Source organism: Lactuca saligna, chromosome 8 (assembly GCF_052625555.1).
Source record: "Lactuca saligna cultivar CGN05327 chromosome 8, ASM5262555v1, whole genome shotgun sequence".
In the NCBI taxonomy this organism is placed as follows: Eukaryota; Viridiplantae; Streptophyta; class Magnoliopsida; order Asterales; family Asteraceae; genus Lactuca; species Lactuca saligna.
The window spans coordinates 22,733,937-22,752,193 of record NC_136424.1 but is presented as its reverse complement, the minus strand read 5'-3'; the positions used below and the strand labels follow the sequence as shown (position 1 = coordinate 22,752,193).

Below are 18,257 nucleotides of genomic sequence, written 5' to 3'. Positions count from 1 at the left end.
AATTACATAATTATTAATTATTACTTCAATATTAAAACTTGTTGGTCTATTATAAATGTATTAATATATGATTATTATTTTCATAACAACTGTCGTACTACCTGGAAGAAAAACTAAGTCAATGAAGAGAAAAGTCATATCTTCAAAAACAAAAGATTAACTAATTGATGAAAATGTAAAAGATTCGGATTCTGAAACAAAAGAGATAAAAAGAAGAAAAAAGAAGATAGTAAAGAAGATTTTGATACAATCAGAAACAAGTATAACTTTGCGATTAAAATCTTCATACAAAAACATAATTTTATTAAATCATATGTAATTTAATAATAACTTTATTAAATCACATGTGATTAATATCTTTTATATACGAAAAAATCAATCACGTGTGATTATACAAAAACAATAATTTATTAAATCATATATGATTCAAAAATCAATCACTTCTGATTCTTAAATAATTTTATTAATCATATATGTTTCAAAAATTAATCACCATGTGATTAATATCTTTTATATACAAAAAAATCAACCGCATGTGATTGTACACATTTTTATTAAATCATATATGATTCAAAAAACAATCACTTGTGATTATTCAAAACATATTTCATGTCGTTTTTTAGTTAAGACACATGTAATTAAATTATCAAACATGTATAATAACTTCATTAATTGTTATTATAACATATGAATTACATTCATTAATTGATATATTTGATAATAGGTGTACACCTGGAGCTTTGCTATCAGTTATACAAGGCTTCAATGAAGTAAAAAAAAAGGTTGTGTGAGACAAATGGGTTTTCGGGGGATATTCAAGATGAAGATGACAGAGGTGCCAGGGACATTAAGCTGTTTTGTTCTTAAGAATTTTAACTCAGATACAAAGAAGATAGTTCTTTAAAGAAGAGTGATTGATGTCACCAAAGAATCGGTGAAAGATATTCTTGTATTTCCTGTAGGAAGAAAACAATTTTCAAAACTTCCATTCAGAACAAAAGAAGATAATGTTATGAAGAATGGACAAACCAATTTGAAGACAAGAAGATGATTCAACTTCAAGTTATAAAGATGAAGATTGTTTCCACTAAAAAGGCATATATGGATTTCAGGATGAATTTGATAGCTTTGTTGATCAACTTGGTGATAGAATCAAGCTCTTCAGGAAAAGCAAATACCAACCCATTGAACTACATAACAAGCAAGACGAAAATAAGCAACATCGGTTGGTGTTCTTATATGATAGACTGTTTGGTTAAAAACAAACAACCTTTTGATCCATCCAATCCAACAAGCAATTTTATTGGACCATGTGCTTATTTGGTGCTACGTCTAATCTATTTTATTCTATTTAAATATCTTTAAAATCACATATGATTTTTATGTATTTATAACATATGTTCTAACATGGGTAGCTATAATCCATGTGATTTAAATGTCATATTCTTAAATCACATATGATTGTAAAATCATATATGATTAATAGAATTTGTTACAAAATTCAAACATGTATAAGTATAATCACATATGATTTAAAAGTATATTTTTAAATAAGTTTAAACTTGAATACATATAATCAGATGTGATTTTAAAAGCAATCTTGTTAAATCAAATATAATATAATAGAATTTGTTACAAAATTCAAACATGTATAACTATAATCACATATGATTTAAAAGTATATTTTAAATCAGTGATATTTGCATATTTAGTCTTATATTAAGCATAGATTTTCATCATTTATTAGCTAATTTATTGCATATCATGGACAAAAGATACTTAAAATTGTTTGTATAATGTTTTCAGTCCAAAGGTTAAGCTCGGAAGCAAAAGGAAGCAGGAGAAGCGGTTGGGAGCTCGGGAATTGAACAAAGAAGAAAAACCACCAAAAACAACACCTACTCGGCGAGTATGAGCGAAGGATCGAGAAGATAAAGACTCTGTGACTTACCGTACACGGGATTTAAGTGATGGACTCGGTGTTTCGGATATGGACTCGGCGAGTCGGGTCGCATCTATAAAAACGGATGCCCAGATCGACATTCAACATTCTGGAACCCTTGGGGAGAAGTAAGCTGCGAATCAGAGCCAGTAGAGACCTGAAGAACGAAGATATAACCTAGAATTCAATCTCGATGGAGATTTGAGGCAAATCTACATCATTATACTTAATATTTTGTTTTCCATTATAGCTAGACAATTAGAATTCGTTTTTATGCTGTTACTTACATCAATCATGAGCTAAAACTCTTAAACTTCTGTTTGGGGATAGAATATTGATATTATGGATTGATTATTTATGGTAAGATTAATTCAATGTTGGTGATTTTGTTGATTTAGCTTGTTAAAGAACCTTGTGTGTGAATAATAACTATTTTTCTATTAATAGGAAGATAATTAAATAGTATGAACATCTTTTAATTGTCAACCTCATATGCTTATGTGACCACTTCATCATATGACTAGGATTAATGAACATGAAACTAGAATTAACGAGATAGATAGGTAAATTCATGGGTAAGCTTGTGTGATGACCATCAACAAGAAGTTAACTAAAGGACCAAATTAGTTAGCTATTACAAGTCTAAATTAACCCGAATAAATAATCTAGTGAATTAAATTAAATTACACAACTGATCACTGTTTGAGTTAGTTTGTTTTCTAAGGATTAATGGAGCGAATGTGAATCTAATCACTTGACTCGGTCACCAATACAAGAATTAATCCATTGCACTAGTACCATAATATCAACCATAGGATCAATTGAGTTGAACTAAACAGAAGTCCTTCCCATTATTGAATTTAGTTAAATCTTTGCTTTTCTAGTTTTTTAGTTTAAGTAATAGTTAGTAAGTTTCTAGTCTTGTAAAACTAGAGAAAAACCACTACTTATTAATTAATTTAGATAAAATTAGTATTTAGTTTTAATTTACCATTCCCTGTGTTCGATACCCTTCTTATTTAGCTATACCACATTGATAGGTCCATTGCCTTTGTGTGTTCATTTTCTAATTAAAAAGTAGGTTTAAAACTAGCTGAGTCTACATACATCAAGTTTTTGGCGCCATTGCCAGGGAACGGTTCTAAATTAGCACTAATTTCTATTTTTATCGATCCTTTGTGTGGGATTTATCTCACACAAAGTTAATTCTTAAGTAATTTGGTAGTTAGTATAGGTTTTAATAAATATCCGTTTTAATAGTTAATTAGAAAAAAAAAATTATGTTTTTGCCTTGAACTCGCCGAGTGCACTCGTGACAACTCGGCGAGTCCATCACTGTTACACTTTTAATTTTTATTTTATTTTTGTTCTTTTTAAGCATTTTTTTTCTTATTTCTCTTGCAGTTGTTTCATGACCCGAGGATCTGATACACCTCTGGTCCCTCCTCTAAAAGACCCAGAATCCGCACTAAGGAGGAACAAAGGAAAAGCCGTTGGAGAATCCGTTTCTTCAAAAAACTCGCCACTAAAGAACCTCAAGTCTGTATTCAGCAAGAAGAAAAGTAGCAAATCAGGAACATCCATTGCCTCTTTAGTAATCGAAGACCCGATTAAAGAAGACACCGAGTACGAGACCAAGGGAGAAGAAGATATCACTTTCGGGCACGAATCCGACTTTGAAGATGATTTAGCTATCACTATGGCTAACATCGATGAAATCCCCATGGGGGAATGGAAGAAGAGGATGCGTGACGATACTAGACCGGGACTTGTGCAACCCGCAATTCCCGCTACTGTCACTTTCGAACTAAAGGGCCACATACTCCCTCAACTTAAGGAGATTCCCTTCTATGGAAAAGACCACAAAGATGCCTACAAGCACTTGGATGAAGTAAATGATGTGGCTGACTACTTCAATGTACCAAATGTGCCTCGCGAGACTCAGCTACTTCGCATGCTACCAGTTACATTCAAAGGTGCTACAAAAGACTAGCTCAAGTTGCTCCCTCCCGGGATAGTCACCACATGGGCCAAGATGAAAGAAGAGTTCATAGACCATTTTTGCCCGCCTTCCAAAATATCCAAGTTGAAGAAGGCCATTGCTAACTTTGAACAACAAGTTGGGGAGTCACTATATGAAGCGTGGGAGAGGTACAAAGGTCTTCTCATAAATTGCCCACACCATGACCTTAATAGCCAACAAGAGGTCTCCATCTTCTATGATGGAGTCAATGTCACCACAAGGCAGTTACTTGATTCGCAAGGCCCGCTCACAAGGAAACCACCCCCAGAAATCAAAGAATTAATTGAAGAATTCTCTAAACATTCTAGAGAATACCACAACCTAAGAAATGAAGTAAGTCGGGGGGTAGTGAACTCGGCTAATTATGGCATAGCAGCGACGATGGCTAAGCTCGATAGTTTAGATAGAAGGATGAAAAAAATGGATCAAACAATCCATGCTATTCGAGTTGGATGCGAGAACTGTAGAGGGCCTCATCTCACGAAGGATTGTGACTTAGATGAAAATGTAAACAAGAAGGAGCAAGTGTTCTACTCAAGCGACGATCGTTACGATGAGAATTGGCGGAAACTGAAGAAGGAATGGCTCCCATATGAAGAATACAAAAAGGCAAAGGAGGAGAAATACAAGCAGAAGGAAAGGGGTTTTTATCAAAAGGAAGAACCGGTTATGGAAAAGAAGGCCGATTTAGAAGAAATGTTCACTAGATTTATAGTCACGTTCGAGAAAAGGCACAATGATCATGATGTTGCAATACATGAGACTAGAAATATACTTCGGAATCACCAAGCATCTATTCTCAACATTGAGAAACAGCTAGGATAACTTGCACATCAAGTGAACGAGAGAAGATCGGGTCAACTTCCAAGTAAAACCAAGAATAATCCAAGAATGAAGAATGTGAATGTTGTGACCTCCAGCTATGGAAAAAATTTCACCCCTGCACAGAAGATCTCCAAGGTGCATGCAGAAAAGACAGAAGAGTCGGATCCAGCTAAACCCGACCAGACTCGCCGAGTCCCTCTAATAGACTCGACGAGTCCATGCCCTGATGACAAAATTGTTGTTTCCTTAAGGCCTTACAACCCTCCTCTACCATTTCCAATCAAAGCCATACCTGCTGAAAAGGTTAAAGGATACAAAGCTTTCATGGAGCATGTTAGAGCCCTTCAAGTAAACGTTTCATTTTGTGGAAACAATGCTTCAAACACCCCAAGTATTTTAACTTGATGAAAGGTCTCTTTACTGCTAGAAGAGATTTGGCTGAAGTCATGGAGATAGTATTGAGTGAGATACCCGAAAAGAAGGGTAATCCGAAAAGCATCATAATTCCTTGTCAATTTGGAAATGTATTTGCTACTCAAGCGTTGACCAATTCAGGTGCAAGTATTAACTTAATGCCTTTTTCTTTCTTCAAGAAGCTGAATTTACCGGAGCTAAGGCCTGTGAATATGAAGATCCATTTTGCGAATAAGACGATTATTAGACCAAGAGGTGTTTGTGAAGATCTCCTCATCAAGGTGGATAAATTTATATTCCCCGTGGATTTTGTAGTGCTAGATATGGAAGAAGACCCCAAAATTCCAATTATTTTGGGGGGGCCATTCTTGAATACCCTGGGTGCATTAATCGATGTATGCGAGTCAACACTAACATTGAGGGTATGAGATGAGTCTGCAGTGTTTAAAGCTCTACCAGAGATTAAGCAAGAAGAAGGAAGAAAAGAAGAAGTCTCATTCATTAATTTGGATGATGATATACTACAACAAGAACTTGCACTCTTACAAGAAGAAGATCCAAGTAAGTTTTTGCTATCTTCTGGAGGAAATGATGATGTTTACAAAGACTTGGAGGAGATAGAAAAGCTGCTGGAAGGAACCGATTCTGTAAACGTAGTGGGATGTGAGGAATACGATCCGACTCGCCGAGTCGCTTTCACGGACTCGACGAGTCCAGTCGAAAATCTCAGCAACTTGGCTGATTTTGAACTGCTTGCTACCAGCTCCCTGCATGCAATGGACATGAAGATTTTCCCTAATTCTACAGAAGATCAAGCAACAGGAGGAGGAAAGGATGGTGATCTTCAACACGTTCATGTAGCATGTCTCGATACAATAATGCAAGAAGATGAAGACAGTCCACTTGAAGCGGAGGCAAGCTTTGGAGAAGAGGGAAATGCAACAATTATGAAAGTTGATGATGAGGACCCATTCATTAAGTCACGTATCACCAAACCTCGAGCTTGGATTTTCACCAACTATGAAGTAATAAATTTTAAAGAGAATGGGGTAAAGAAGAAGAAAAGGAGGAAATGGGAAATTCATGCAGCGGAAGATTATGCTATAAAGAAAAAGAGAGAAGAATTAAGACGGGCTTACAAGAAGAAGATACACGCTTACAAGACAAAGTATAAACCGCAAAAGATTAGGCGTGCATTCCCGATGCAGGAGGATGAAGAAACGTAGATGGGAAGGAGTCCAGCTAACGACTCCTTAAAAAAGAAGCGCTTGGTGGGAGGCATCCCGTTATTAGAGTTTGCTTTCTTTTATCTTTTTAGTTTTGTTTGATTTTTCGTTTTTAGGATTTTATTTTCGTCCTTTAAATCATTAGGCATGACTTCTTGAGAGTGCGTATGGACTAAGTGTGGGGTGGAATGAATTTTTATGACAAAATGAAATAATTTTTGAATTCGCGACCAGACTCGCCGAGTCTGACCCTAACTCGATGAGTCGGTTTTATTTATAGAAAAATGAATTAATTTTTACATCTGGTAAAACTAGGGTTTTAAACCCTAATGAGATCATACTTTCCACTCCCTTACTCGACGTGCGACTCTCTTATTTTCTCTCTCAAGAATTCATCAAGTTCTACACTCTTTCTTCAAAATTCTCAATTTCTATTAACAAAGGTACTTAATTTCTTCCATAATTCTGTTAAAGTCGTGATTCTTAGATGATTTAGGGTGTCAATTTCATAGAATACTCGATTTTGAAGTTTAGTGAATTTGTAGGGTTTTGATTTAGTGTTATTTGTGTTGTTTTGGATGATTATTCTTACTCTAATACATCTTAGGAACATCCATGGACAAAACCCTTGAAAAAATTTCAAGTTTTTATGGTCGAATTTTGCTCGACACGTCGACTGACTCGCATAGTTCGAGCGACTCGCCGAGTTGTTCATGGACTTGATGAGTCCATTCGGGGACCCAGATGAATAATGTTTTTAATGTTTTTCTGTATTTTCTGGGTTGTCTGTTCTTTGTTTTGCAGGGATCATGTTTTTCAGAGGACAGAGCTCAAGAGGAAACCAAGGAGATTTTCCTTTGTTGAATTCCCTCCAATTGAATCTGCTTCAACAATGACAAGATGGAAGAAGAGGTTGGCTAATGTCAGAAAGAAGGAGGTTTATGTACCTAATAGGATTGACTGGGATTGGTTAAATAGTGTCCGGTACAAAGAAGAGTTGGCGCCTTACCTTTTGAAGGAATTTACTTACGAAGGGGAGACGATTATTTGTGATGGATGGAGCCAGGTTTTCAGAATTCAAGAGCCGGTGTATCGAGAACTTTGCTGGGAATTTTTCTCCATGGTGTCTTTCCGAGGAGGAGATGATTGCTACCACCCCACGAGTTTTTGTTTTTGTCTTGGGGTGAATTCCATCAATGTTCTGTCATTGAGCTTGCATGTCGAATGGGGATTTACGACCAACCATTGGTTACTACTGCTATCTTCCGCTCCTTCTTGGAACAATCTCATAAGGTGTTTCCCGATGGTGTTACAAGTGCCGGTTGGTGGAACACAATCACCAACAAAGTATATATTCTGAAATCGGATCAAGAAGGGAGCATTAGGTCACCCACACACCGCCTCATACACCGACTTATTTCCAATACAATCAATCAAAGGAAGGACGACGACAAGGTGTCCAACCTTGACGTATTTTATCTTTGGAGTATCATCACGCCCGACACTTTCTGCAACATTCCATGGTGTTTGGCTTCTTACTTGTCGGAGGGTGCGGTCAAGGATCGCAAAACATCCAAAATAAACGGTGGCATGTTCGTGACCCGGCTAGCCAACTCATATGGTTTGATGATCCGAGGTGCATGGAATTTGATTACAATGATTCCTGCCCCTCCCTTTAATCCTATTCTTTTTCGGAAGGCAAGAATTATTGAAGACTTTGGTGGTGGTCATTATGCTATCCCAAGTGACGATCCGGTGATCGGACCCGAGGCACCGGGAAGGAAGGTTAGATCGAGACGTGAGCGGGAATTGGAGGAGGAACCGTCGGTGATTCCGATGGACAATGATGAAGTACCAATGGATTGGTACAATGTCGAGATAAGGAGGCTCCAAGATCAAATGGCGAGGGGTGTTAATTTTAGCAACAAATCCCACGTGTGGCTTTTTGACCATTTCCATATTCCGCACATTGATGGGGGTAATCTTCCCTACATTCCTTCGTGGGACGAGGTCATTGATGCAAGGGGAAGTGGAGCTGGTGGGAGCGGGGCTGCTCATGGCAATGATGAGGAAGAGGATGATTAGTTTTTTTTATGTTTAATGGAACAATTTTCATTTTATTTTTGTTTTTGTTTTGTTTGGTGTGTTTTGAATTCTTGGTTGAGACTCTAAGTTATGTGTTGATGTTTTATTTGCCTAGATGACTTTCAGATTTTGGGTTAGGAATGCTTGCATAAAGGGTTTAGAGTTTGAGAGAAAGAGAAAAAGAGTGGCAGAGAGTCAAGAAAGGGTGACGTTTGGAGCTAAGGTGTCGAGTCTGGTCCTAAGGGAATTGAGTAAATAATTCTAGAAGTTATGGGAAGTTCTTGAAATTTATCAACAGTTGGAAAAAAGTGCAGAAAGTTATTTTTTTTTCACCCAGCTATGACTCACCAAGTGCAATAAACCTACTCGACGAGTCGCCCTTTGTACTAACACATTCGAGGATTTCCGAGACTATACTCAACGAGTCGTCTATATGACTCGACGAGTCACTTATTTGTCTACCAAGAAGACTGCTGATTCGATGCTGGTGGCTACACTATTTGACCATTTATTCTTTGCAATCAATTCCTAGAGGTTTTGTACTACTTTTCCTGCACATTTGAAGCTACCCACATGTGATTTGATATCCGAGACATGGATGCGCTATTTCCATGGATAAAGTCAATTGAAGATGGAGTTGAAGACAAGACATATCGACCTAGCCGCTGCTACCCCAGGGGAGTTTGTTCTAATTCTCTCTACATTTCATGTTTGTTATTTTTCATGCATAACATGCAATGAGGACATTGCATAAATTAAGTGTGGGGTAGGGGGTTGATGTCGTCTTAGTAAATATAGAATCCTAATTTAGGTTAATTTTTTAAAAAATTTTGCATTCCAAAAATATGACTTAGGAATTAATTTAGGAAATTTTGGTAAAAAGTAATTAGGATTCCATGTTAGAGTTATGTTGATGATTGCATGAAGACCCAAATGTTTAGTTAAGCATATATACGTTCTAGTGTATTTGTGGCTTCCTTATTCCAGTGAAATCATGGGACAAAAACACGACCTTGATTATGTATGCTTGAGTTGCTCAACCAAAAATACCTTGAGATTAAGAGGTTTTCTGAGGATGGATTCGGAGGGATGCATAAATTGAGCATTGTTTGGGATAAGTGGGTGAATGTTTATGAGGATTGTGAGTATTTGGAGTATGGGGGTCCTTAGGAAAAAATTTAGACACAAATTCATTGCAGTCTTGGCATAATGGCTGGGTTCGATTGGAGTTGTCATATGTGATTCTAATGTGTTAAAATTCAGTTTTGCTTGGGGGCAAGCAAAAGTCAAGTGTGGGGTATTTTGATATTTGCATATTTAGTCTTATATTAAGCATAGATTTTCATCATTTATTAGCTAATTTATTGCATATCATGGACAAAAGATACTTAAAAGTGTTTGTATTATGTTTTCAGTCCAAAGGTGAAGCTCGGAAGCAAAAGGAAGCAGGAGAAGCGGTTAGGAGCTCGGAAATTGAACAAAGAAGAAAAACCACCAAAAACAACACCTACTCTGTGAGTAGGGTCGACTACTCGGCGAGTCCGAGTGAAGGATCGAGAAGATAATGAGAAGATAAAGACTTCGTGACTTACCGTACACGGGATTTAAGTGATGGACTCGGCGATTCGAACATGGACTCGGTGAGTCGGGTCGCATCTATAAAAACGGCTGCCCAGATCGACATTCAACATTCTAGAACCCTTGGGGAGAAGTAGTATGCGAATCAGAGCCAGGAGAGACCTGAAGAACGAAGATATAACCTAGAATTCAATCCCGAAGGAGATTTGAGGCAAATCTACACCATTCTACTTAATCTTTTGTTTTCCATTATGGCTAGACAATTAGAATTCGTTTTTATGCTGTTACTTACCTCAATCATGAGCTAAAACTCTTAAACTTCTGTTTGGGGATACAATATTGATACTATGGATTGATTATTTATGGTAGGATTAACTCAATGTTGGTGATTTTGTTGATTTAGCTTGTTAAAGAATCTTGTGTGTGAATAATAACTATTTTTCTATTAATAGGAAGATAATTAAATAGTATGAACATCTTGTAATTGCAAACCTCATATGCTTATGTGACCACTTCATCATATGACTAGGATTAATGAACATGAAACTAGAATTAATAAGAAAAATAGGTAAATTCATGTGTGAACTTGTATGATGACCATCAACAAGAAGTTAACTAAAGGACCAAATTAGTTAGCTATTACAACTCTAAATTAATCCGAATAAATAATCTAGTGAATTAAATTAAATTAGACAACTGATCACTGTTTGAGTTAGTTTGTTTTCTAAGGATTAATGGAGCGAATGTGAATCTAATCACTTGACTCGGTAACCAATAGAAGAATTAATCCATTGCACTAGTACCATAATATCAACCATAGGATCAATTGAGTTGAAGTAAACAGAAGTCCTTCCCATTATTGAATTTAGTTAAATCTTTGCTTTTCTAGTTTTTTAGTTTAAGTAATAGTTAGTAAGTTTCTAGTCTTGTAAAACTAGAGAGAAACCCCTATTTATTAATTAATTTAGATAAAATTAGTATTTAGTTTTAATTTACCGTTCCCTGTATTCGATACCTTACTTATTTAGCTATACCACAATTGATAGGACCACTGCCTTTGTGTGTTCATTTTCTATTTAAAAAGTAGGTTTAAAACTAGTTGAGTCTATACACATCAATCAGTTTAAATGAGAATACATATAATCAGATGTGATTTTAAAAGCAATCTCGTTAAATCAAATATGATTGTAAAATCATATGTGATTATTAATGATTGTTACATATATTAAAACATGTATAACTATAATCATATGTGATTTGAAAGTATATATATTTTTTAAATCACACATGATATATAATAAATTATTAAATCACATGTGATATATATATATATATATATATATATATATATATATATATATATATATATGCAGTTTCTTTATCTAGACCGAATCAAATCTGATGTAGTTAAGGTTGAAAGACCACCTCTAATGATCTGCCACTGGACTTCAAAGAAGATAAAGATGAGAGAAACTTTTGAATATGATGAGGTTGGCGATTTTGGAACAGTGGATTTTAACGATGAGTTTATTGATAAAGAATCGAATGAGGAAGTAAATTTAATTTTAACAATTATATAAAAACTTATCATTATTTACTAATATCTTAAATTTTTAATTATATATATGAATATATATATATATATATATATATATATATATATATATATATATATATATATATATATATATATATATATAGGGTTAGGTTAATGTGAGACAGCCTAATTTTGTGAGACCGTGAGACGCATTTTTTTTTACCTATTTCAAGTTTCGAAAATAATATTTAAAAAAAAAAAAGAATTTTTGGATTTTTCCATTTATTTTGCATTTTAAAATTATTTTTTAGAATATGTATAGTGTAATATTCTATTAGAATATTTCACGTATTTTTAAAAAAAAATGGAATTTTTTTTTATTGTTTTTATGTTTTTTTTTTTAAATTTTTTTAGTTAATTCAAGTTTCGAAAATAATATTTAAAAAAAGTATTTTTAGATTTTTCTATTTATTTTGCTTTTTAAAATTATTTTTTAGAATATGTTAGTGAAATATTCTATTAGAATATTTCACGTATTTTTCAAAAAAAAATGGGATTTTTTTATTTTTTTTATATATTTATTTATTTATTTATTTTAGTTAATTCAAGTTCCGAAAATAATATTTAAAAAAAGAATTTTTGGATTTTTCCATTTATTTTGCATTTTAAAATTAATTTTAGATTTGGTCTCACGATCTTACAAAATTAGAATGGTTTCAAATAAACCTGAACCTATATATATATATATATATATATATATATATATATATATATATAAGAAAATAATCTTTATATAATAATATAAAATAAGAAAATAATCTTTATATTTATAGTGATTAGATGTTATTCACAATAAAAAACAGAGTGGTTTTCCGATATGTATTTGAAAGTTTGTTTTCCGAATAGTATTTATTTTGGATGTCATAGACTCATGGTCTGAACTATTGAACTATAATGAGAAGGACCAAGACATTAAAAATTCTCCATACAAAGTACTTTTGTCTGTCCAAATGACCATAAGTAAAGCATATACGATTCTAACACTAAATTAATATTATCTATTTAAATTCATATATGATTATACATTAAAATCGCACATGATTTAACATTTAGAAAAGGTCCATTGAGGATGAGCCAATTCCTAAACCAAAAAAGATGACAAAAAGAAAAAGATTGTGACATCCCCATTTTCACGGCCAGAAAAGACCGATTTTGTTTATGATTTATAAAAATCAGAGTACCTCTTTTAATAAAAATGTTGTGGAATTTGTTCCCAGTAAACCATGATAGATACGTTATCAAAGCATTTAAGAAGAAAAGTATTTTTAATTCGTTTTAAAATATTTTGGATGTCATCGTCAATACAGAAACATAAGCATAAACAGAACTTATAATCATTATCACTAGTGATCTATATCTCCATAATCTCTCAGTGTAAGGTAACTTCACATCGTCACCTGTGATATAAATAAATTGAGTGGGTCAGGTTGGGAAACCTAGTGAGTGCATAGGGTTTTCAATCCATAATAATATAATTATTATGTTTAAACATCAAACAATCAACCCAATTACCCATCCCCATTATCATCTTTACTCTTAAGGATCTACCCTAAGAATCAACTATTCCTCGTTCATTTATTCCTAAGGAATTGTCATGAAGTCCATCGTTCCCACGGTTTACACAACATGCACTAAGTCTGCATAGTCGCCAGGGGTTAGGCATCAAGTCTGCATGATCATCAAGGTTTACACAACAGGCACTAAGTCTACATGGTCGTCGGGGTTTAGGCATCAAGTCTGCATGATCGCCAAGGTTTACACGACGGGCACTAAGTCTACATAGTCGCCAGACTTTAGGCATCAAGTCTATATGATCGCCAACGTTTACACAATGGGCACTAAGTCTACATAGCCGCTAGGGTTTAGGCATCAAGTATGCATGATCGCCAAGGTTTAGGCACCAAGTTTGCATGGTCGCTAATGTTTAGAGTACACCAGGTGAACACATCGTTCACAACACCTACAGGTTGTGAGCCTGCTAGTGTTCCACTGTACTTCCTAGAATAGTCTGTGGTTGTCATCCATACTCTGCTTAATGACGGGGCCATCATTTGAGAAAAAGGCTTCTCACATCGTCCACCTCTCATCCTCACCTCACAGTCTATTTCACCTCTCTACTCATACGCTGATTAATGTCTGGGCCATCATTTGGGAAAAAGGCTTCGTTTACTTTAAAATAATTTCCTTCGACGAAACCTAGTATTATTACCACTAGATTTTAGTCTAATATTTACCGTGCCTAATTACTATTATTATTATTATTATTATTATTATTATTATTATTATTATTATTATTATATAAGCGTTTAAACAATACTTTCCAACCACTATGTACAGACAGGGGCCATACATAAAACACCAGAGGGTAAGACCATTTTCGCATATAGCACTTCTGAAATCCAACAACCTTATGCGGCCCTTTTAACGAGATTCTCCGTACCGCGAGTAGTTAAAAAGATATTATAATGACACTTATATAAGGCATAATAATAACTCAAATATTTATTATAAATTTATAATAACAATACTAATTCTAAATATAAACTATATTTAAAACAGGGGTAACCATAACTTACTTACAAGGGGATTTTAGCTATGAGTCGGATTCTGCAGGGGCAGAACTTCATCGCTGAATCTTTCTAAGAAAGATTCGTGCAGCGCTTCAGCGCTCACCTTACTATACCAAAACTACAGAAAGAGAAGTCGAATCACGAGGGACCGAAATGCTCAGGGGATAAGAAGAGAAAAACTCTTGAATCAAGAGAATGGTGCAAGAAATATGAGAGCTAGAGGCCTTTATTTGTACTAACTGAATTTTAAAAAACTACCCTCCATAATTACTTAATGACCTTATAGTTATATAAACAACTAAAAACCACTTTATAATACTATTTTAAATATATTTAACGATATTGTACTAAACTAACGTTGAAAGAAATCAACATTAGTCTTATAATGACCGCATCGTCGATACCTTTCTAATGATATATACATATGTATATATATATATATATATATATATATATATATATGTACGTATATATGACTTATACTTTATTTTAATACGTAAATATGCTATTATAATTTTTAACTCGTTCATACGAATCCGTTTTTGAAGTTATTTATATCCACGTGTAGGCGGAGATGTACTCTACAACTTTCGTTTAAACTCCGTCGGCTAATTTTGACTTTATTTTTAAAGTTATATTTTTAACAAGCCGGGACAGGATTGGTCCGTTAAAATCTCATAACTTCTTCATCCGATGTCCATTTTTGTCTGTCTTTTTATCGTTACGCTACTAATAACGAGATCTTCAATTCCCGTTTATGGTGTGTCGGCTAAAAACCGTTCTATCTAATACTCGAACTTCGGGTTGTACACCACTAAGTCAAAACTTCGAAATATCATAACATCCTCATAAGAAGTCAGAACCTAAGAACATCCATAAAAAGAACGCCCAAATCTGACTTCCTCATAACTTCCTCGTAGAATATGTTAACCTGAGAACGTCCATAAAAAGAACGCCCAAATCTTACTTCGAATGAGGAAGTTATGATTTTCCGAAGTTTCGACTTAGCAATGTACAGCCTGAAGTTCGAGTATTAGATCGAGCGGTTTTTAGCTGACACAACCTAAACAAGAATCGAAGATCTCGTTATTAGTAGCGTAACGATTAAAAGACAAACAAAAATGGACATCAGATGAAGAAGTTATGAGATTTTAACGGACCAATCATGTCCCGGCCTGTTAAAAATAAAGTCAAAATTAGCCGACGGAGTCTAAACAAAAGTTGTAGAGTACGTCTCCACCTACACGTGTATATAAGTAACGTCAAAAACAGAGTTCGTATGAATGAGTTACAAATTATAATAGCATATTTACGTATTAAAATAAAGTATAAATCATATATACGTACACACACACACACACACACACACACACATATATATATATATATATATATATATATATACATATGTATATATCATTAGAAAGGTATCGACGATGCGGTCATTATAAGACTAATGTTGAGTTCTTTCAACATTACTTAGTACAAATATCGTTAAATCTAATTAAAATAGTAATATAAAGAGGTGTTTAGTTGTTTATATAACTAAAAGGTCATTAAGTAATTATGGAAGGTAGTTTTTGAAAATTCAATTAGTATAAATAAGAGCCTTGGGCTCTCATATTTCTTGCACCGTTATCTTGATTCAAGAGTCTTTCTCTCCTTATCCCCCGAGCATTTCGGTCCCTCGTGATTCGACTTCTCTTTCTATAGTTTTTAGTATAGTAAGATGAGCGCTAAAGCACTGCACGAATCTTTCTTAGAAAGATTCAGCGACGAAGTTCTGCCCCTGCAGAGCCCGACTCCTAGCTAAAATCACCTTGTAAGTAAGTTATGCTTACCCTATTTTAAATATAGTTTATATTTAAAATTAGTATTGTTATCATAAATTTATAATAAATATTTGCACTATTATTATGACTTATATAAGTGTCGTTATAATATCTTTTTAACTACTCGCGGTACGGGGAATCTGGTTTAAAGGGCCGCATAGGGTTGTTGGATTTCAGAAGTGTTATATGCCAAAATGGTCCTTCCCTCCTGTGTTTTATGTCTGGCCCCTGTATGTACATAGTGGTTGGAAAATATTGTTTAAACGTTTATATAATAATAATAACAAGACTAGTAATTAGTCACGGTAAATATTAGACTAAAATCTAGTGGTAATAATACTAGGTTTCATCGAAGGAAATTATTTTAAAGTAAACGAAGCGTTGTCCGAGTATCGAGTCACCACCTTCTCAAGTGAGTGCATAGTTACTTTCATCTTACACATAGATATGAAGTATTTAATATAAATTAGGTGTTTTGAGTGCATAGTTACTTTCATCTTACACATAGATATGAAGTATTTAATATAAATTACGTGTTGTGAGTACATTGTTACTTTTATCTTACACATAAATATGAAGTATTTAATATAAATTACGTGTTGTGGGTGCATAGTTACTTTCATCTTAGACATAGATATGAAGTATTTAATATAAATTACGTGTTGTGAGTGCATAGTTACTTTTATCTTACATATAGATATGAAGTATTTTATATAAATTACGTGCTGTGAGTGCATAGTTACTTTCATCTTACACATAGATATGAAGTATTTAATATAAATTACGTGTTGTGTGCATAGTTACTTTCATCTTACACATAGATATGAAGTATTTTATATAAATTACGTGCTATGTGTGCATATTATCTAAATACTTGTTGTCTATGTTGGATGAACGATTTTATACATATTTTAAATGATTTAAATTGTATATGTATTTTATATCTACGACAATGTTGGGGTAAAACATGGGTAGATGTAATAGACGGAGTATGAGTTGGATGATGAGTTGAGAGGTCAAATAGACCGTGAGGTGAGGATGATAGGTGGACAACGTGAGAAGCCTTTTTCCCAAATGATGGCGCTGTCATTAAGCAGAGTATGGATGACAACCACAGACTATTCTAGACAATTATCTCCCCTTAGGACGATTACGTCCCGAAATCACCAATGAAACAGGACTCACATGATGATTCTATACGTTATCTCTTCATCCTAAGTAATTACCGTAACTTTGATGTTTCTTCAAATGAGTATCTAACTCTAAAACTTCCTGACTGCAGGCGGTGCCTGATCTTGGACCCGCTCTCTATCTCATGTTATACTTCCAATCATGATCTTCAGTCACTTCCTAACTCATATAGTGAGTTCGTAAGAGAGTACTATATGATGAACCGCGACGTGACCCTTATAGATCTCACCTATATGCTTGTTGCTGCTGAATCAGAAATGGTTTAGCGCAATAGAAAGGCAAAGTTGATTGGTGAATCTACCTTCAAGACCTCTATGGATATAGACAATGGCAATGAAAGACATGCAATGATCGAAAAGTTTTATCATAAGAGAAAGGCGATGTCTGAGGTAGTTCCATGTGTTGTTCCAAAGGAGTCAGTTTGCTTTTATTGCCAAGAGAAGGGGCATTGGAAACGAAGTTGCCCTATTTACCTAAGAGATCTAAGAGATGGGAGAGTCAAAAGTATGACTACGCTTTAGGTAAGAATCCACTATCTAACTCCATTAAGTTCCTATTCATTGATTCTTAATACATGATGTGATAAGATTGCATTTGAATGTTTTGAAGGATCGGTGAAAAGAAAGGAAGCTTGATAAGAGAGCAAGATGAATCTAATCACAAGAGATGGATCTCGATCTCATGGACTTGAAGATTGGATTTTGAGCTTAGATAGTTATGATAGAGTTGTTAGAAATTTTCTTTTTACATAGTTTTCAATAGATTTTTCATTGTAAGGACAAATGTTTTTCCGTTGCTTTTATAAATAAAATAAATTTTGTTTGACTTATTTATTTGTTTACTTCCTTGCAATGAAATCATTATGAAAATTGATGTTTGCATATTTCTACAACGAATGGATATGATTCTTAGTTATGTTATTTATGGAAATGTCAAGTGAAGGACTAGGAGATCGAGTACACAAAGTTGTGTGT

The 18,257-nt window shown here is 34.2% G+C and overlaps 1 non-coding gene across 1 annotated transcript; it reads right to left on the bottom strand.

Annotated features, from left to right (window-relative positions):
• Positions 1 to 4,025: 4,025 nt before the first annotated feature.
• Positions 4,026 to 4,132, bottom strand: LOC145013459 (small nucleolar RNA R71). Its single transcript, XR_013665018.1, has one exon. It is a non-coding gene; the product is annotated as a small nucleolar RNA R71 (small nucleolar RNA).
• Positions 4,133 to 18,257: the final 14,125 nt, after the last annotated feature.